Raw genomic sequence first — 22,204 nt, forward strand, 5'->3', positions numbered from 1 at the left:
AGAAATGCCTGAAGATGTAACAGACACTTAATAAATAGTTGTGAAATAAATGAGTTAGTGAGTGAAGGGGAAACAAGAGCAAATAAAAGAGCACCTTCACCAATAATATTTCGAACTAGCTGAAGGGAGCTTTGAAAACAGAATCAGGGGGATAGGATGAAGTGTGAATGGTAGGCTGAAGTGAGTACAGGGTTCTGGTATCAGCTCTGCTTTCATCACCATCTGAAACCTCAGGGACTTCTTTGGGCTTCAGTTCCTCATCCATCTAATCCGCCTGCCTGCAGATTGCTCAGTATGAACACTGACCATTGGGGTCCTCAGGGCTATTTGACATTCATACATGCAGCATCTTCCCCAAATGTCCAGCCACCCAGGGCCCGTGGGCGCCTTTGCACTCTGCAGAAAGTTTTTCTTGGCTGCAGTCCTGGCCCAGGGACCTTCATTGCCCGCTAGCAGAAAAGAATTCTCAGCTGTGGAAACTGGTAAACTCCACATATTTTACAGATGAGAGTCTAAACTCCTGGTGACTCTAAATGTGGTGTGAAATGGACAGAAGTCATCCTGCTGGTGTGACATGGCTGAAATAGCATCACCATCACCATCACCCCCCATGTAGACATTCACGTCATGGAAAGAGAAGCAGCAACAAGTTATAGTGCCTTAGCCAGTGGGGCCTCTCCCCATCTCTCCCCCTTCACTCCCAGTCCCGTTCTGTGTTTTTCTACATTTTAAAAAAATTGGTCTATTTGTTCTGCAAGAAACAGTTCAAGGTCACCTAAAAGCAAGGGAGGGGATTTGCAAACTACCCTCCTGAGACCTGATTTATCCATCAGCCTCCAGCTCTGGAAGGCTGCACAGCACCCCCACCATACATACCTGGGGAGAAAATCTTTTCAGGTTGAATAGCCACCAATCCGCTGCCACCAGGGTCAGAGTTGTGAGAAATGTCTCCATGGACAGGGGCAATACTTTAAATACTAACAACGTTGAGTTCCTGGGAAACAGAGAGAACTTGTTGATTTTTACTTTTTTTCTCTAATTTGGTTAGGATATTAAAGCAACTTGACCCCTAGGTTTCTAGGCTGAGAAAAGGAAACACCCAGTGGAGATTTTATTTTTTAACAATTATCTTCCACCTCCAGGTCAGCTGGCCTCTGATGCCCATCACTGCTCTATCCTTTCTGCACCTCTAAGCCCGTAACTCCTCCTACCAAGCCAAAGCCCTGCGGATACGAAGAGCCCCAACCTGCCCGCACTCAAGTTACATCAAAGGGGCGCAGGTTCCCACTGAACGTATCCGCATTCATGTGTGTGCGTGCGCGCGCGTACGTGTCTGTATATGCGCGCGTGTTTGTGTGTGGAGCGTGTGTATGCGCGCGCGCGGGGCCGTGGAGGGGGCGGGCTCTGAGCCCAGGGGCCGGGCTCCGCAGTGAAGAGTGGCAGCTGGACTTGCCAGGCTGCGAGGGACAGGGTGCAGAGCCGCAGTGCCGTACTAGCGGGCAGGCGAGATAGACTGCTTTCAAGCTGCGGATCCCCGGTCAGAGGTGGAAGACCCTGGAGCTGCCTAACCACAGGCGGGTCGCCTTATCTCCGCGCCGCGCACTCTAGCCGCCATCCCCCTCCCCTGAGAGGGCTGCGCGGGCGGGAAGACGCCTAGCCGCCAGCTTCGGTCCCCTTTCTCTCTCGGTTCCTCTTTCCTCCCAAGTAAGGGAATAAGCCTCAAGAAAGGAGTGCCCCAGGCAACCGCGCAACCAAGTGTTGCATAGTGAGGTAAGACGGCTGCCGTCGTGAAGGAGGGGGTCTCTAGTTCCGGAGGCGCGGGGTGTAGCAACTTGGAAAAGGAGGGCAAAGCGGGAGTTGGTCCCGTGGTCGGGGAAGAGGCTGCAGACGAGGCCACTGCACCCGCCTTGGCAGTGCCACCTGCCACAAACCTGCAGGAAGGGATGCTCCACTGGAGAGGTGCAGGGTGGGGCGCCGGCTCCTTCTGTGATTAGGAGGCCCCCAAACCTAAAAGCGTGCGAACGAAAGGCGGCCTTGCTACAGGCAGTTTGTTGAAGCAACTGGTCCAATTTCTTCCCTTCTGGACTTACCTTGGCTCCTTGGTATCGAGTTTGCGCTCCAGGGAGCACAGAGCTGCGAAGAGCACGAGACGCTTTTCCTAATGTCTGGCGGCCAGTGCCTTCTCCAGTCCCGCGGAGACCAGTGCCTTCTCCAGTTCTCGCACTCCACAAAGCCTCTGGGTTGGTGGGCTCAGCAGGAGAGCTGAGGAGAACATCATAGACAACTTGGCAGATGAAGAAGGGGAGGATCAGGAAGAAAATATAACGCTAACCTGTGTAGCCTCAGAGCAAGATGTGTCCGCGTGTGTTTGTGTCTTGAGGGGCGCGCATCCAGAATCACCTGTGGGGCTTTCACAAACTCCACCAATCCACCTCGTCCTGCATCTTCTGAGGTCTTTCCCTCTGATCGAGCGGAATAGAATCTGGGGAGGGGGCTGTGGAGCTCTACAAAGCCCTACAGGTGATTCTGATATGTCGCCTCCATCCCCGCCATCACTGCAGTGGAAAGCATGGGACGCGGCAGAGGAGACATCACCCAGACGTGAGCGATCCAGCTGTGAAACTCAGGGTGGCAGTGAGGACCCTTCCCCCAATCGCCCCAGGCGGCAGGAGGGTCTGTCGCAGCGCAAGTTGATTTGTGGCTGCGCCGCAGTGGCGCGCGGGAGCGCTGTGAACCTGTGGTCTGGCTGGTCTGTGTTGCGTGGTTATCTCCCCAGGCCTCATTAGCATACGATGACCTCTCTGTGGGGAGGAAGGCCTAGGAGGGCTATCTGTCATGCTTTCATTTCATGCGTCTTGGATTTGGAGTGCCCAGAGGTCGCCTCTAGACATGTTGAGGAACAGTAGTCAGGGCACAGGACTGGAAGCTACCCCTCTGGTCCAGATGGGGGCATCAACTTGGTTATTTCTGTGCCTGGGATTCTGTTATAAAATACAGCTGGCAGAGCCACTTGCTGGAGCACAGGGCACCTTCGTTGTCAATGAAGGACATTAGATCATAGGGCTCAAATGTCAAGGTCTGGTCACAAACTGAGTGCACACACATCATGCATGCACATACCCTTTTATGCTTTAGGCCCTTCTCATTCCAGGGATATGTCCTAAGGTAGGAAGGTATTTCCCCATTTGTCATGTTAGAGAGGGCTATATTTGCCAGAAATTCCACTCTGAATAGAAATTGTACTCATTAAATAGTGGCTTCCACGAAGCTAACTTTCTGCTTTACTTGTGATCCAAGTGGGGTTTTGTTGTTTTGTTTGTTTTGCCAGTTGCCTTTAATGTTTAAGTCCAGCATTATAGGTGCTATGACAGATATTTTTCTGAGAGGGTTTTGGTAGGAGGCTGGTAGATAAGCCCTTCCCACATTACATTTTTATGTAATGTTTGGTTCAGATCAACCAAGACTTGTGGGGGGAGGGGTGATAAACATCAGAGCAACTTGGAATGTAGACTCTCAGATAAGAGAGGCTACTAAGATATTCATTCTAGCTTCCCCTCAACTCGCCACACAACACTATGAGAAAGTGTCAAGAATCCCTTCAGCCCTGACACTCCCAGCCTAGGCAGTGCAAGTGTGAGGGAGGCTCTGCCAGGGCTGGTCCCCAGCTCCTTTCGGGGGAAGGGAAAGAGGAAGAAGGAAGAGAAGTACTTTCATTGCGGTAAAATTCTTTTTTAAAAATATCTGACTGTATACTCTTTTAGTATAAAAGTCATTTGTGTCCATTGCAGAAAATTTGGGAAGTTGAAAACTGCAAAGAAACAAATGGTTCATAATTTCGCCACCCAGGTCTCACACTGTTCCTATATTGGCATACTTCTTTTCCATCTATTTTTATGACTTGAAATTATACAGTCTGTAGAGGGCAAACATTTATAGGTAACCTAGTAAATGTACTTTGCATGGCGTTGAGCATTTTATACTCATTATGTCATTTAGTCCTCAGAAGGCTCTCTGAGATAGATAGTATTATTATCAACCCCATTTTTCTAGGATTGCATAGAGTTCAGGTGACTTGCTCAAATCAGGCAGCTAGTAAGTGGCAGAGCCAGAATTCAAATCCAACCTACCTGACCCCCCAAGGCGGATCCTTCGCCTCTGTAGCTATTGCTTCTCTACTTTTCTTCTCAATTGGTGTTGCAGCAAAAGTCTTTTATGAAAATCGTTTTCCTGGCTGAATATTATCACACTGTTAGTCATGTAAGTTGTTTCCTATCATTAACAACTACAAATAACTCTGGGCAAAGTCTTTTCTGTACACATTTCCAATTACTTCCTTTGGGTAGATTCCCAGAAGTAGAATCACTGGGCCAAAGGGCACAACTGCTTGAAAGCTCCTAACATATAGCAGAAGTCAATTTTTTCAAAAGGGCTGTACCAACTTATACTTCCATTCACCAGAGGCAACTCTGTCATGGGGAAAGCAGTTGACCCTTAGCAACTCAAATTGTCCACTACCTCACATGATCAAGCCACACCACATGAACATTCTTTGACCCCATGGGAGAAGGAACCACACATATCACCTTACTTTATATACTCAAGTGTGATTATAGAAACCATATTATATAAAGATATGCAGAATTCTTTGGTTAGAGGTCACATTAATTTTAAGCAAATCAAACTAATGTTAAAAAATATATAAATGTGCATAACATAACATCCACTTCTTCATGCAAGTAACTACAATGACCCTCATTCATGCATGTAGAATTCCACCACAACCAAATCAAAATAGGAGTTGATATTTCCTTATAAAGTAACAGTTTGGCCAAACACACACACACACACACACACACACACACACGCACACACACACACCACTCAAGATCAGTAACTGCTAATAAAACGATTTTTAAAATAAGGTTATACACATCATCACAAAAATGTCCCAGGTGGAAGAAATGTGACTTGCAGACAAGGAATCGAATTGGGCAATACGAACACACACACACACACACAATTTTGGACGAAAGCAAACTGACCCTAGCTATGAGTTTTCTCTAAATCTGTGTTTGCCTCAGAGTCATCTCTGCCACTAGCAGTGGGCTTGGCCCTGGGGTACAATTTACAGTTGCACATGAAGTAAATACAGTTGAACGCCACTCTGAGATTTACTTTTGCAAGACTCAGCTAAGGACTTAAAATGTCCTTCTGAGAAGCCCTCCCCTGCTGCTCACTGAAGTTGGGCCTCTGAGCTGCACCCACAGCACCTATACGTGTACTTACGTCATTGTGGTGAAATCACTTATTTGCATATTCCCCACTAAACTGTGAGTTCCCTGAGAACAGAGACCACGCCTAATTCTTTCCTCTATCTATAGCACCTGAGATTGTTTCAATGCATGACTGACAATTAAATGTGATGAATGAAAAAATAAAAATTTCCAGGCACTGTATTGGGTTCTTTGTATGCATTTCTCTTTCAAGGCATCTTTATTCTGTTAAGCCTGATCAGTCTTAGAAAGGTACCTGTCTACTTTCATATGTAGTTCTTTCATGTTCATTTAAATCTTTGAAAAAAAATAAAATTAAAAATCCAGTCCTTCAGTCATGCTAGTCAGATTTCTAGTGCTTAATAAACACCACATGTGGCTTTTGGTCACCAAATTGGGGAATGCACTTTCAGAATATTTCATCACTGCAAAAAGTTCAACTGAACTATGCTGATTAGAGTGTAAACTTGGTGCAGGCAAAGGGTGTGTCTATGTCCATTTTGTTTTCTATACCATACCATCTGCACTGGCATCATGCCTAGCCCAGAGGAGATGAAGGGAGGGAAGAAGAAAGAGGGATGGTGGTACTAAATGTCATGAAAATAATAGTTATAGCCTTTATTGGGCACCTACTCCATGTCTCATATTGTGGTATATTTGAACGTGAATTATCTTAATATTTGCATTACTACAAACCTGAATTAACCCCATCTCACAGACCTGGAAACTGAGTCTCAGAAAATTTCAGTAACTTGGCTGTGTTTGGCAAGCCCGAAGGAGAGGCTGAATTTTAAATTCAGGACCATATGATTCCAAAGTCTATTCTTTTAGATCTTTTGCTTTATTCCCTTAATAATTGCGGTGTGTGGTACTATTGATATGAATTATCACCATCTTGGCTTCCCAAGAAGTCAGAGAAGGTATATTTTTGAAGGCATTCCAAGGGAAATAATCACTATCATTTGTGAATTGCATTTCAAGAGTGCAAAATTGTGCTCAGGGACTCGAGAGGCCCCGTCCCTGGCTGGATTAGGAAGGGATAAAGAAACTTACTCATCATGTGGCCTGACCAGAGGACCAGAACCTTAGAGAGAGAGCCAGCTGCCACTGTCCTCTTCGCTTCTCCTGGGGAGTCCTGTCACAGCTCCCAAGAGGAATATTGGCTTGGCTGGGATCTCAAAGCCCATGAACAGAGTAATCTGGTTCCTGTTCCCTGGCCAAGTCCCCCCACTGCCCCATCCTGCCTAGTGGGCCTCTTGCTGCAGCACCCCCACTGTCATTATCACTTGGTTTTCTCTAATTTTTTTTTTGTACCAAGCATTGAACCCAGGGATGCATAACCAATGAGCCACATCCCCAGCCCCTTTTTATATTTCATTTTGAGACAGGTTCTTGCTAAGATATTTAGGGCCTCGTTATATTTCTGAAGTTGACTTTGAACCTGTGATCCTCCTGCCTCAGCCTCCTGAGCTGCTGGGATTACAGGTGTGCACCACCATGCCCAGCCAATTTCTTTTTCTTAAAGAATAAAATTCATATTTTCAAGGGAAGACTAATCAGCACCGAGAAGAGTGAGATTATCACTCCTTCATACCACATTTCCTGTTTTTGTTTAAATCCTCTTTGGTCTAAAAAAGAGCTCTCATTCTTTAAGCAGTATGGATATGTCGGATGGTTAGGTGAAAGTTCTGCAGATGACTGAAATAGTAATTTTATTAGTTGTCGCCAGCCCAGGACATACACCTACCATGGGAGTAGGCAGGACAAATAAGTGAAATGTGAATATTAAATTATTTAAAATTTCCTTTCCCATAAACTTTCACTAAAATTTGGCTAAAGAATATTGCTTTGTAGAAGATAAACTTTGTGGTGAATATGCCAATCATTGTAAGTAATGCTAGTGCACTTGCAAATGTTATTTTTAATGTTTTGGACTACCCAACTTCTTCATTGCACAAGTAAGTTGTTAAATCTGTGAATAAAGAATTTCCAAAGCAAACAACAACAAAAAAAAAACCTTCAAAGGTCCAATTAGGAATCTATATCATTGACACCTGTTGCTCTTAGTATCAACTGAAATAACCCACCTCTCCTTAAAACTCACCCCTGAATTGTCTCACCCATTCCCTCACCCCCACCCCATGCTGGTACAGATGATACTTGGGTTACAGATGGAACAACTTCTTTCATTCCTCATTTTGTCTTACTCGGTTCAGTCTGTCTTGCCAGCTTGCTCACATACTTCTGTGATTTCTCTCCAGTGTTCCACTGTCCCTTCCAGCCATGCCCCAATCTCATGAGCATGCCTTCTTTGCCTAAGTCATCAATAAAAATGACTAAGATTTCAGGATTTTGAGTCATTTCACTATAGACTCCGTAAAGATAGAAAATAATCCAATCCACTTATTTAGAACATGTATTCAACTTGTCATACTACCATTAGTTCACATTTCTCTTTTTTCTATCAGAGGAATCTTATCAAAGTTCTTGGTAAAGACCAGATTCTCTATTGCTGGTATTTCCTTGATCTGCTGTTTAAGCAGGCAGACATCTGGAAGGCCACTTTGATCCTCAGATGCTGAAATGCTTGAAATGTTTTGGCCTGAATGTTTTCATTCCCTGGTGGCTTTTCTGCACCCTTCTGTCTTGTAACAGCAGCCCACAGCACTTCACCAGTTGCCTCGGTCTCCCCACATTTGGTTAAAGTAAATCAAGTATAGGAAACTGTCTCCATCTCCCCGAGGGTCAGAGTGCTCTTTCCATTTGGGAGTCACATAAAGTGGGTATTCTCATCCAGTCCCTCCTTACTCCCCATCTTAAAGTCCCATCAGCAGGGGTGTTTATAACCCCCAGAACCTGACCCCAGGAAACCCACTGGTGGAAGTCCAGTGTCTTCCCTTTTCTTGTGCCAGCATGTCCAACTGATCACAAAGTGACCTTTCTTAACTATTAGGAAGCCAGTAGCCATATGTTCCTACAGCCAGAGATAGTCCTTTCTTCCCCAAAGCCCATACGGTCTCAAATCCCTAAGTCATGCAAATCACAACAGATGCTCTCCTGTGGAGACTTGCTCAACCATGAAACTAATATTAAACCAATATTAAATCAGCAAATTTGTATTGAGCACCTATTTCTGTACTAGGTATAGAACTAATTTCTGGGGAGGACCAAAGGGGTTTCTAGCAGCTGGGTGGAACACACCCAGAAACAGATATGATGCAGTGTTATCTTTAGATGAGAGTCAAGGGTGGGTCTCCTCTACAACCTGGGAAAGAATCCAACCAAGAAGATCAGGAAGTACTCTCTGGAGTAAATGAGCTTGATCTGAAACATAAAGGTGGAGAGAACAGTATAAGCAAAGGCTCAGAGGCAGTTCTTGTCACTGTCACTGTCGATTCACTGTAGCTGGAGCAGAAACTCCCAAGTTAGTCTGGAAATGTAGGTGGGAGTTGGGCCCTTGTCTTGTCCAACACATTATTCTTGAAATTGTTGTAGGAGGCACTGAAAAATTTTAAGTGGGAACTGACATGGTTGGATTTTAATATTAGAGCAATCCCTTAGGTTGTAGTGTAAGAAAGAGAATAGAGAGGAAGGAAGCAGGACTGCTTATGGGACGCTGGGCATGGAAGTAGGGACAGAATCTGGAAAGAACTTGTAACTGAGTGAATGTGAGTGGAATGAGTAGGAGGGGAATCGAGGGCACTTCCAGGTTCCTACCCTGCGCACCTGGGAGAATGGTGATTGCATCAACCAAGAGAAACAGGGAACAGGAGCAGAGTGGCACTAGATAATGAGTTCAGCTCAGGGCAGGTTAAATTTGGGGTGTCAGAGAGAGAGAGATCCAGATGGAGATACATTTGGATAGATGAACCATTTTGCAGAATTAAAATCATGCAATGGAAGCATGAACTTTAGAACAATGCAGAAAACTCAAGATGAATGTGCATCCTTACAGTACCGATGGAAAATGCACAAAGCAATGGAATAATGAGTGACAAACACGGAGGCTGCAGTTCAGCAGGCTAAATATACAAATACAGAATCTTTCTAGAAAGGAAAACAGGAAAAGAAAGAAAAGTTGCAATAAAAAAATATAGAAACATTTTCCTGAGTTTTGTTCAAAATTATTCCCGGTGTACCAGGAAAATTAAAAGTATGTTTCTGATGACAGTTATTAATTATAAGAATAAAAATCCACTGGCATGGAATCAGAACAATAATATTTTATTTTCAAAGAAAAAACTAACAAGTGTCCAACATTCTGTAATACTTAAATATCTGTAGGAAGTTGAGCTATATGGCTACAGAATTTTGAGGTCATAAGATTACAACCCAGAATTCCATATTCAAGAATATTCTGGGGCTGGAGTTGAGGCTCAGTGGTAGAGCACCTGCCTAGCACATGTGAGGCCCTGGGTTCGATCCTCAGCACCACTAAACAAATAAATAAAAGGTATCATGCTCATCTACGACTAAAAAAATTTTAAAAGAATATTCTTCAGGAATATGTGAAGAAAAAAAATATCCAGAAAGTAAGCCACTGAAATTTTGTACTGAAAAAAGTTGTTTACTCAAAATATTCTGGTCAACAGGGAAATTAATGAGTTGGGAAGGAAAAGGTGAAATATTAAAGATAAGAGGTAAATAACCAAAAGCACTCAAACATGGACTTAAAACTCAGGTTAAATCCTGAAATGAAATAAACCAGGTGCAAAAAGACAGGTACCACATTATCTCACTTATATGTGGACTCTGAAGAAACAGATCTCATAGAATTTGAGAGTAGCATGGGGGTTCCCAGAGGCAGGGACAAGGACAATGGGGGACAGGAGAGATGGGAAAAGGTGGATTAATGTGTGTGCGCTTACAGTTGGATAGGTAGGAGCAGGAAGCTCTGGTGTGCTAGTGTACAGTAGTGACTACAGATAACAGTGGTGTACTGTATATTTGGAAAAGCTAGAAGAAAGATTTGAAAGTTTTCACCTTTTGAAAGTTTCCACTGTAAAGGAATGATAATCATTTGAGGAGATAAATGTGTTTAACCTGATTTAGACATTACAGAATGCATACCTGTATCAACACATTACATGGTACCCCATTAATATAATTTTTGTTTTTAACATATCAGTTAAAAGTAAATTTTCAAAAATTTACTTTTTGAAAATTCAGGTTCCTAAAAAATTTAATAGAAGTGCTAAATTTGTAATTTCATACTGTGGGAAACATTGAGTAATTTTTCATTGTTGACATAGAGAAATTTAGATTTAAAGAGTGTAGATAAGGATCTGGGGTAGTGGCTCAGGGGTAGAGCGCTTGCCTAGCATGTGTGAGGCACTGGGTTCAATCCTCAGCACCACCTATAAATAAATAAATTAATTAAATGAAGGTCTATCAACATCTAAAAAAATGTTTTTTAAAGTGTAGACAAATATAAAACTAGAATGCCACAAAATCAAAAGGAAAATATTGAGGAAGAAAACATAAAAAGCAAGGAAACATAAAAATAGAAAGTATAAAATAAGATGATAGAAGTGAGGTCAAACATATTAGTTATAACATTAAGTGTAAGTGGTTTAATCATTTCTATAAAAAGATGAAGAGCCATGAATTCAGCAAAAACCAATTCTAAATATATGTTGTTTTAATCAAAATGTGACAGAAGGAGGAGAGGGCATAGATGTACCAGGAAAATGCAAACAAAAGAAAGGAAAACCATGTTAATATTAAACAAAGTAGAATTTAATACAGAAAACATTAAACATGAATGTAAGATACAATGAATCTATGAGAAGTTATAATATCATGAATATTTATTCTGATTGACAGCTATCAAATTTTATAAAATAAAATTGGCAAAATACAACTGCAGAGGAATGTTAACATATTTCTATCAATCTTCAGCAGATTGAATGACAAAAGTAAATGAATATATAAAGGAGGTATTAAGGATATAAGCAACTCAATGAAATGAAAATATATGGGAGTTTACATTAAAAATGAAAGCATCTATAGCTATTAATATGTGTTTAAAATATTGAGATCTTTTGATCCATTCAAACAGAAATTCATGATACATTCTAAAGAGTAGAAATTGTTCTGGCATTAAGAGGAAAATAAAATGGAAGTATAGTTACTCTAGTATAATACATTCTTGAAACTCGACTCAGGTCTGAGATGTGCACACATTCATTTGCCACTCTTTGATTTCAACATTCTGTGAGAACAAGACCAAAAACTTGTTATTTGACAATTGCCAAGTCTATAGAACACTTCCTTCTTTATGAATGAGCAAAGAGTAAAGCATAGGAACTGAGGGAAATGCAAAACAAGGGAGCAAAGAATAGCATGCAGTATGAAAATGAGCCACTCCAGCTGGACCTGAAAGAACCTTTCAAGAGACTAGAGTCTTCATAAGAGGACAGGAAGAAGGCATGGCTTTTACAAGACAGAAGATTAAAATGAAGCATGGTATTCAAAATATGAATGAAAAAATGGAGGGATCACAAGGAAATGAAGAAACAATTGCAGAATTTAAAATCTACTAGTGGGAATTAGTAAGCACAGCATTCTATCAAAAATCAAACCAAGTATGAGGAGGATATAAGAGGGGAAAGAATAGGCAATTAGTACTGAAGCCAGTTAAAAAAAAGATGTCTACATAATAATTGTAAATCCAATTAAAAAATTTAAAAATTTTTTAAAAAAAGTTTAAAAATTGCTCACAAAAGTAAAATATATTCCAAGAACAGATATGCAAAGTTACAAAAAATTCTGAAGCAATGGACCTGGGTTTAATACCCCAGGTTACATTTTTTCAAGCCTGAGAAGACTGGTGTTTGGGTCAGTAGGGAAGGATGGGAAGTGGAAAAAATGTTAATTCCTAGGCTCAATTCTGAGAGTCATTTCATGCTCAACACTTAAATTCAGAAATTAATAGTTTTAGAATTTATTTTTCCACTAATCCACCTTACAGACCAAAAGGTCCAAGGAAACAAACTCTACATAGCTAAAGAAAATAAAGGCAACAGCTAGAAAACACTCAAAATAGTAATAATAGCAACAGGGAAACGATGATACCAAACTCCTGAGTTATAAGAATGCATATAAATGAACTAAATCACCTGATTTAAATAAAGGGCTTCAAATTGGACCCCAAACTAAAATTCAACTACATGATGTTTGCACAAACAACCTTAAAACAAAATCATGTGCAAAAATTAAAAAGCATGATGCCAAGAGAAGGTATAGGAGGGAGATGCAAACAAAAACTAAAGCAGAATCATGAAATTAACATTAAACAGAATGCAATTCAAGACAAATATCATTAACTCATACAGGAAGGGTTGACTTACCTAAATAAAGAGGCCCAGTCACAGAGCCCAGGTAACTATCATGGAAATGGATGCATCAATTATTACTGCAGCCCAAACAGAGAAATGCCACTCTCAGGCTTTTGCAAGTCAAGTAAGCAAACAACATACAGCAGAAGTACAGGAACATCATCATGTAATTAATACCACCAAGATACATATGCTGTATAGTACCCAGAATGCAGAGAGTGAAACTTTCTTTTTTAGAATTCATCAAACATTTGCAGAAATTAATTATGTATTAGGTAACAAATAAAGCCTCAGCAACTTCTTCAAAGCAAACATAGCAAAGCCATAGTTTTTAACCATTAGAAATGAGTTTTTAAAATAAATGGCAATAAGCCAGGATAGTAACACAGACCTGTAATCCCAGCCTCTGCAAAGGCTGAGGCAGGAGGATTGCAAGGCCAGCCTCAGCAACTCAGTGAGACTGTGTCTCACAATGAAAATCAAAAGGGCCGGGGATGTAGCTCAGTGCTACAGCACCTCTGGATTCGATTCCCAGTACCAAAAATTATTTACCATAGACACCCCTAAAACAAAGTGATGTGCAAAAATTAAAAGTACAATACTAAGAAAAGGGAACTGGAAATAATTTATGGTCTATTTATATAGTAAAATAATATGTAGCCATGGAATATAGTATTGTGTGTAGAAAAATGTTTAGTAACACCAAATAATGGTCACCATTAAGTGAAAAAAGTAAAAAAAGAGATAAATGAAGTTGAAAGTAAAAAAAAAAAAAAAGTATATGCCTACAGGAAAATTCTAGAAAGAATTTATAGCAAAATGTTAATTGTGGTTATAGATGGGTGATGAGGTTATATGTGATTTTTATTTCAAAATAAGAGTATGATTTGGATTCTCAGCTAAGATTAATATCACATTCACACTGTTTATGGAGTCTGTATTCTTCCATTTTTTTGACAGTGAAATTAATTTTAGATTTGCTCATTTCTAGTCCTTTAGCTTTTTTAATAGCACTTTTTATTCTAATTGGCTATATATGACAGTAGAATGCATTTAGACACATTGTACACAAATGGAGCATAACTTCTCATTCCTCTGACTGAACATGGTGCTGAGTCACACCCGTAGGGTAGTCATACATGTATATAGGGCAATAATGTCTGTCTACATTCTACTGCCCTTGCCATTCCCACCGCCCCACCCCTCCCCTCACACCCCTATGCACGACAGAGTTCCTTCCTTCTTCCCTACCCCTGCCCCCAACTATGGATCAGCATCCGCTTATCAGAGAACCCTTTGGTTTTTTGGGAGGTTGGCTTATTTCACTTAGCATGATATTCTCCAGTTCCATCCATTTACCTGCAAATAGCATAATTTCATTCTTATTTAAGGCTGAGTAATATTTCATTGTGTATACGTACCACAGTTTCTTTATACATTCATCTATTGAAAGGCATCTAGGCTGGTTCCACAATCAAGCTATTGTGAATTGGGCTGCTATGAACATTGATGTGACTGTGTCACTGTAATATGCTCATTTTAAGTCCTTTGGGTATAGGCCAAGGAGTGGGATAACTGGGTCAAATGTTGGTTCCATTCCAAGTTTTCTGAGGAATTTCCATACTGCTTTCCAGAGTGGTTGCACCAGTCTGCAGTCCTGCCAGTAATGTATGAGTGTACCTTTTCCCCACAAACTCACCAACATTTATTGTTGCTTATATTCTTGATAATTGCCATTCTGCCTGGAGTGAGATGAAATCTTAGGGTAGTTTTGATTTGCATTTCTCTAATTGCTAGAGATGATGGACATTTTTTATGTTTATTGATTGACTGTATTTCTTCTTCTATGAAGTGTCTTTTCAGTTCCTTAGCCCATTTATTGATTGGGTTATTTGTTTTTTGTTTTTAACTTTTTTGAATTCTTTCTATATCCTGGAGACTAGTGCTCTATCTGAGGTGTGTGTGGTAAAGATTTTCTAACATTCTGTGGGCTCTCTCTTCAAGATATTGATTGTTTCCTTTGCTGAAAAGAAGATGTTTAATCTGGTTCCATTCCATTTGTTGATTCTAAATTTTACTTATTGTGCTTTAGGAGTCTTCTTAAGAAGTCAGGCCCTAAACCAACACAATAAATATTTGGTTCTATTTTTTTTTATTAGTCATAGGGTCTCTGTTCTAATGCCCAAGTCTTTGATCCTCTTTGAGGTGATTTTTGTGCAGGGTGCGAGATAGAAATTTAATTTCATTTTGTTACATATGGATTTCCAGATTTCCCAGCACCATTTGTTAAAGAGGCTGTCTTTTTTCCATTGTATGTTTTTGGTGCCTTTGTCTAGTATTAGATAACTGTATTTATGTGGGTTTATCTCTGTGTCTTCTGTTTTGTACCATTGGTCTACATGTCTAGTTTGGTGCCAATACCATGCTGTTTTTGTTACTATTGCTCTGTAGTATACTTTAAGGTCTGGTATTTTGATGCGTCCTCCTTCACTCTTCTTGCTAAGGATTGCTTTGGCTATTCTGGGTCTCTTATTTTTCCAAATGAATTTCATGATTGCTTTTTCTAGTTCTGTGAAGAATGTCATTGGGATTTTAATAAGAATTGCTTTAGGAGGATCCAAGATGGTGAACTAGAGGGAGGCTGCATTCCTTGTCGCTTCAACATCATTCTTAATGGAGAAAAACTGAAAGCATTCCCTTTAAAAACTGGAGCAAGGCAGGGATGCCCTCTTTCACCACTTCTATTCAACATCGTCCTTGAAATACTAGCCAGAGCAATTAGACAGACCAAAGAAATTAAAGGGATACGAATAGGAAAAAGAGGAACTCAAGCTGTCACTATTTGCTGATGACATGATTCTCTATTTAGAGCATACAAAAAATTCCTCCAGAAAACTTCTAGACCTCATAAATGAATTCAGCAAAATAGCAGGATATAAAATCAACACACATAAATCTAAAGCATTTTTATACATAAGCGATGAAACATCTGAAAGGGAAATGAGGAAAACAACTTCATTCACTATAGCCTCAAAAAAAATAAATAAATAAAATAAAATACTTGGGAATCAATCTAACCAAAGAGGTGAAGGATCTCTACAGTGAAAATTACAAAACATTAAACAAAGAAATTGAAGAAGACCTTAGAAGATGGAAAGATCTTCCATGTTCTTGGATAGGCAGAATTAATATTATCAAAATGGCCATACTTCCAAAGGCGCTATACAGATTTAATGCAATTCCAATTAATATCCCTATGACATTTCTTATAGAAACAGAAAAAGTCATCATGAAATTCATCTGGAAGAACAGAAGACCCAGAATAGCCAAAGCAATCCTGGGCAGGAAGAGTGATGCAGGAGGTATCACAATACCAGATCTTAAACTCTACTATAGGAGGTATCACAATACCAGACCAGACCTTAAACTCTACTATAGAGCAATAGTAACAAAAACGGCATGGTACTGGCATCAAAATAGACAGGCAGACCAATGGTACAGGATAGAAGACACAGAGACATACCCACGTAAGTACAGTAACTTCATACTAGACAAAGGTGCCAAAAACTTACAATGGAGAAAAGATAGCCTCTTCAACAAATGGTGCTGGCAAAACTGGACATCCGTATGCAGTAAAATGAAATTAAACTCCTATCTCTCACCCTGTATAAAACTCAACTCAGTATGGATCAAGGATCTAGGAATTAGACCTGAGACCCTTCACCAAATAGAAGAAAAAGTAGGCCCAAATCTCCACCATGTTGACTCAGGACCAGATTCCTTAACAAGACTCCCACAATAATTGCAAGAAATAAAAGCAAGAATCAATAAATGGAATAAATTCAAACTAAAAAGTTTTTTCTCAGCACAGGAAACCATCAATAATGTGAAAAGAGAGAGCCTACAGAGTGGGAGAAAGTCTTTTCCACACACACTTTGGACAGAGCACTAATCTCCAAAATTTATAAAGAACTTAAAAAACTTTACACCCAAAATACAAAGAACCCAATCAATAAATGGGCTAAGGAAATGGGCAGACACTTCACAGAAGAAGATATACAGGTGATCAACAAATATATGAAAAAGTGCTCATTCTCCCTGGTAATTAGAGAAATGCAAATTAAAACCACCCTAAGATTTTAACTAACTTTAATTAGAATGGCTATTGTCAAGAACACAAACAATAATAAGTGTTGGTTTGGAGGTAGAGAAGAAGGCACACTCATACGTTGCTGGTGGAGTTGCAAATTGGTGCCGCCACTCTGGAAAGCAGTATGGAGATTCCTCAGAAAGCTTGGAATGGACCCACCATTTGACCCAGCTATCCCACTCCTCGGTTTATACCCAAAGGGCTTGAAATCAGAATACTACAGTGATGCAGCCACATCAATGTTCATAGCAGCTCAATTCACAATAGCTAGATTGTGAAACCAACCTAGATGCCCTTCAATTGATGAATGGATAAAGAAACTATGGTATATATACACAATGGAATATTACTCAGCCATAAAGAAGAATAAAATTATGGCATTCGCTGGTAAATGGTTGAAGTTGGAAAATATGCTAAGTGAAATAGGCCAAGCCCAAAAAACCAAAGGCCAAATGTTTTCTTTGATAAGTGCATGACAATATATAATGAGGGGTGGGTGATTGGGGGAAGAGAAGAATGAAGGAACTTTGAAAGGTAGAGAGGAAAATGGGGTGGAAGTGGGTGGAGGACAGAACGAGTAGAATGAAACAGACAGTGTTACCCTATGTATATGTATGATTACATGAATGGTGTGTATCTACATTGTGTACAACCGTAGAAATGAAAAGTTGTACCCCATTTGTGTACAACATGTCAAAATGCAGTCTGTAAAAATAAAAAAAGATTTTAAAAAAAGAATTGCTTTAATTCTTTATAGCACTTTTGGTAGTGTGGCCATTTTGACAATATTAATTCTGCCTACCCAAGAGCATGGGAGATCTTTCCATCTTCTAAGGTCTTCTTCAATTTCTTTCTTTAGTGTTCTGTAGTTTTCATTGTAGAGTTCTTTCACCTCTTTTGTTAGATTTATTCCCAAGTATTTAATTTTTTTGTTGAGGTATGGCAAATGGGGTAGTTTTCCTAATTTCTCTTGCAGTGCATTTATTGCTTAGGTATAAAAATGCATTTGATTTATGGGTGTTGATTTTATATCCTGCCACTTTGCTGAATTCATTTGAGTTCTAGAAGTTTTCTGGTGGAATTTTTTTTGATCTTCTAAATACAGAATCATGTTGTCCCCAAATAGTGGTAGTTTGAGTTCTTCTTTTCCTATTCCTATCCCTTTAATTTCTTTTGTCTGTCTGATTACTCTGGCTAGAGTTTCAAGGACGATGTTGAAAGCGGTGAGAGAGGGCATCCCTGTCTTTTTCCAGTTTTTAGAGGGAATGCTTTCAGTTTTTCTCCACTTGGAAATATGTTGGCCATGAACTTAGCATAAATAGCATTGACAATGTTGAGATATGTTCCTACCATCCCTAGTTTTTCTAGTGTTTTGAACATGAAGGGGTGTTGTATTTTGTCAAATGCTTTTTATGCAATTATTGAGATAATCATGATTCTTGTCTTTAAGTCTATTGATGTGATGAATGGCATTTATTGATTTCCATATGTTGAACCAACCTGGCATCCCTGGGATGAACCCCACTTGATCGTGGTGCACTATCTTTTAAATATGTTTTTGTATGCGATTTGCCAGAATTTTAAGAATTTTTGCATCTATGTTTATCAGGGTTATTGGTCTGAAGTTTTCTTTCCTTGATGTGTCTTTGTCTGGTTTAGGTATCAGGGTGATACTAGTCTCATAGAATGAGTTTGGAAGGGTTCCCTCCTTTTTTATTTCATGGAATACTTTGAGGATTTTTGGTGTTAATTCTTCTCTGAAGGTTTTCTAGAACTTGGCTGAGAATCTGTCTGGCCCCAGGCTTCTCTTAGTTGGTAGGCTTTTGATGGCCTCTTCTATTTCATTGCTTGAAACTGATGTGTTTAAATTGTGTATGTCCTCCTGCTTCAGTTTGGGTATATCATATGTCTCTAGAAATTTGTTGATGTCTTCAAGATTTTCTATTTTGTTTGAGTATAAATTTTCAAAATAGTTTCTAATTATCTTCTGTATTTCAGTAGTGTTCCTTGTGATATGTTCTTCATCATGAATTTTAATAATTTGAGTTTTCTCTCTCCTCTGCATTAGTGGCTAAGGGTTTATCAATTTTGTTTTTTTCAAAGAACCAACTTTTTGTTTTGTCAATTTTTTGAATTGTTTTTTTCTTTCAATTTCATTGATTTCAGCTCTGATTTTAATTATTTCCTATCTTCGCCTGCTTTTGGTGTTGATTTGTTCTTCCTTTTCTAAGGCTTTGAGATGTAATGTTAGGTCATTTATTTGTTGACTTTTTATTCTTTTAATGTATGAGCCCAATAAAATGAACTTTCCTCTTAGCACTGCTTTCATAGTATCCCAGAGATTTCCATATACTGTATCTGTGTTCTTATTTACCTCTAAGTATTTGTTTATTTTTTCCCTAATTTCTTCTGCTATCATTTCATCCTTTAATTGCATGCTATTTAGTGTCCAGGTGTTGGAGTAGCTTCTATTTTTTATTTTATCATCTATTTCTAGTTTCATTCCATTATGATCTGATAGAATGCAGGGTAATATTTCTATTTTTTTTTTTTTTTATTTGCTGAGAGTTGCTTTGTGGCATAAGATATGGTCTATTTTAGAGAAGGATCCATGTGCTGCTAAGAAGAAAGTGTATTCGCTTGATGATGGATGAAATACTCTGTAAATGTCCATTGTCTATATCATTGATTGTATTAATAAGTTCTGTAGTTTCTTTGTTTAGTTTTTGTTTGGAAGATTTATCCAGTGGTGAGAGAAGTGTGTTAAAGTCACCCAGTATTATGGTGTTATGGTCTAATTGATTCTTGAAATTGAGAAGGGTTTGTTTGATGTATGTAGATGCTCCATTATTTGGGGCATACATATTTAAAATTGTTTTGTTTTGTTGGTATATGATTCCCTTAAGCACTATGAAATGTCCTTCTTATCCCCTATGACTAACTTTGGTTTGAAGTTCACTTTGTCTGAGATGAGAATGGAACCCTCTGCTTGTTTACACAGTCCATGTGAGTGATATGTTTTTTTCTCAACTTTTCACTTCATTCTGGGGACGTCTTTTCCTAGGAGGTGAATCTCTTGAAGAGAGAATATTGTTGGGTCTTTTTTTAAAATCCATTCTGCCAGTCTGAGTCTTTTGATTGATTAGTTTAGGCCATTAATATTCAGGTTATTGTTGAGATATAATTTGTATTCCTGGTCATGTTGGTTGATTTTTGGTTATTAACTTGACTTAGTTTCTCCTTTGATTGTCCTTTCCTTTAGCATACTGGCAGCAGGCGATCCACTGGTGGTCTGTTGGAGGTCTGCAGGCTAACAGCAGTCAATGGGCGGGAGGACGTGGGGCAGCAGGTGAAAGGCAGGTGATGGGCAGGCAAGAGGTGGGGGTCAGAGAGCAATCGGCATTTAAAAAGCAAGTGATATGCTGGCAGATGGCAGGCGATCTCAGGGGACAAATCGTCCCTTAGCTTTTTGCTGTTGTTTTTCTCCATAATTTTTCAAAGTCCAGTGAAAGTGTTTCAGTAGTCTCCACTGAAGGTCTCCAGAACATCTTATTCCCACGCAGTAGACCAAGCCATTCTCTGCTCTTCTTGATCTAAAATTAACCAGCCCACTTCCCGAACTTCCCCCAACTTTTTTTAGCTTGTAGTGTTTTTTTTTGTCATTTAGTATTTCCAGATCATTTTAAGCTACTTTTAATGGCAATAACACTGATATTTTATTTCTTTATTTCATGCTTATAAAGTAAGTACTAAGGCATATGAAGTTGTAAAGCATCTACAACTTCATTTTAAACTATTTTTTAATGCAATGACTTTCATGTATAAGTTTGTGGCATATTCTTCCATATGCCTTTGTTTTCCTTTTTTCTAAATGTCTTTCAAATATAAACCTATGGGTTAGACCTGCAGGACTGTTTTTAAGAACCATTCATTTTTCTTCTTTATTGGAATTTTTAAAAACTGTCTCCCCATTTTGGAGAATTTCACTTTGATTCCATTCCAGAATTTTATTTATTTATTTATTTTTTAACAAGCAACGCTATCTTTGTTTAAATTAAAAAAAAAAAAAAAAACACCTTCATGGAAATATATCTGTCCAAGGTGTCTATTGTTTATTACAACCAGGCTCCTCCTTCCTAAAAATCACGATCTCTGTATTGGAGCAGCTTCTTTCTAGAGGTCTCTTGTGCTGCTTCGCCCAGCAGTGTCTTTCTTTTGGTTAATGAGGGCCAGAAGGAGTTCATCCAGCTCAGCTTCTGTACTCTGTATCAACAAGAGCAATACGATGGTCTGATGTGCTACTTTTATCAGAAAGAGGCTTTCTGCAAATGTTCACCCAGAGCGAGTCCACTTTCACTGCTCTAACTTCCTTTGTGCCAGAATAGTAGTGGTGAGGAACGCAGCAGCTGTTTCCTCCTTGTGGCCAAGTGGCCTATAGAAAATGCTCACAGTGCCATCACACATGTTCCTTACCTCTTTCTGCCACACTCATGTGATGTTCCAGGTGCTCCATCCTTAGGGTCATGAATTCCCATCAAAAACCAGTGTTTGATCTAAAGCCAGGTTGCCATGGAGACACATCAGTCCTCAAAGAGTCTATAACATGCTTTGTAATTGTATCAACATTGTGTGTATGTGAGTGTGTCGCCAGGCACATCCCCTCTGATGTTGTTTTGCTAGCATTTCTACACAGTGAATATTATTCTAGTTCTCTGATCCTCTTCCTTGTCAGTCTGTAGGCAAAACCATGCCCTTCATGACTGGACATGAACTCATGCTTCCAGCAAATGGAAAGTCATGGCCCAGAAATCAACAGCCAGTTATCAATATCATTTTTTTTTTCTTTTTATCCTGGAATCCCAACTGTCAGCAAAAGGAATGGATGACCATCCCATCTTTAATCCCAAGTCCTTTTTGGACTTTTGTCCAAAACTTGTGGGAGATCAAGTGAGACAAGAACAGTGGGCTTGAATACCTAGAAGAGGAACTTGAGGAGGGGTTTCAAGATGGCGGCCTAGAGGGTGGCTGCATTACGTGTTGCTCCAGAACTCAGGATTCAAGAGAGGAGATATTGAGACGCTTGGGACCAACTCAAAGTAGCCGGGTGACTCTCACCCCCTGGGGGGGCATCCCGGATGGGACGGGGGTCCCGGAACGCAGGAAACTTTGTGAAGTAGAACTGCCGGCGAGACGCCCCTCCCCCCGCTGGAGCGCCATAGAGGAGGCCGGTCGGCACAGCGCTGGGACTCGGAGCAGCCACTGGGGCTCCGGCGGCTGCCCGGGGGAGGAGAGGCGGGGAGAACTGTGTGGACTCAGGACACCAGGGCCTGCCCTGAGGAGGAGGAGAGGAGCGTGGCCACTTGGATTCGGAGAGACTGCGCCAGAGCTGCAGGCGGTTGCCAGAGGAGAAGCCGCGCGGCGAGCTGTTTGGAATCAGAACG

General features: G+C 40.1%; 1 protein-coding gene across 10 annotated transcripts in view; it reads left to right on the forward strand.

The window, feature by feature from the left end:
- Positions 1–1,236: 1,236 nt before the first annotated feature.
- The window catches only part of DGKG (diacylglycerol kinase gamma), a 213,766-nt gene continuing 192,798 nt past the window's right edge, over positions 1,237–22,204 (forward strand). For 9 of the 10 annotated variants that reach the window (XR_013757270.1, XR_013757271.1, XR_013757272.1 and 6 more), the window contains exon 1: positions 1,237–1,770. The gene's annotated coding sequence lies outside the window, so the exon portion shown is untranslated. The remainder of the gene's footprint in view (positions 1,771–22,204) is intronic. The other variant, XR_013757278.1, reaches the window with a different exon arrangement.

Source organism: Sciurus vulgaris (genome assembly GCF_902686455.1).
Source record: "Sciurus vulgaris genome assembly, chromosome: 10".
Lineage (NCBI taxonomy): Eukaryota > Metazoa > Chordata > Mammalia > Rodentia > Sciuridae > Sciurus > Sciurus vulgaris.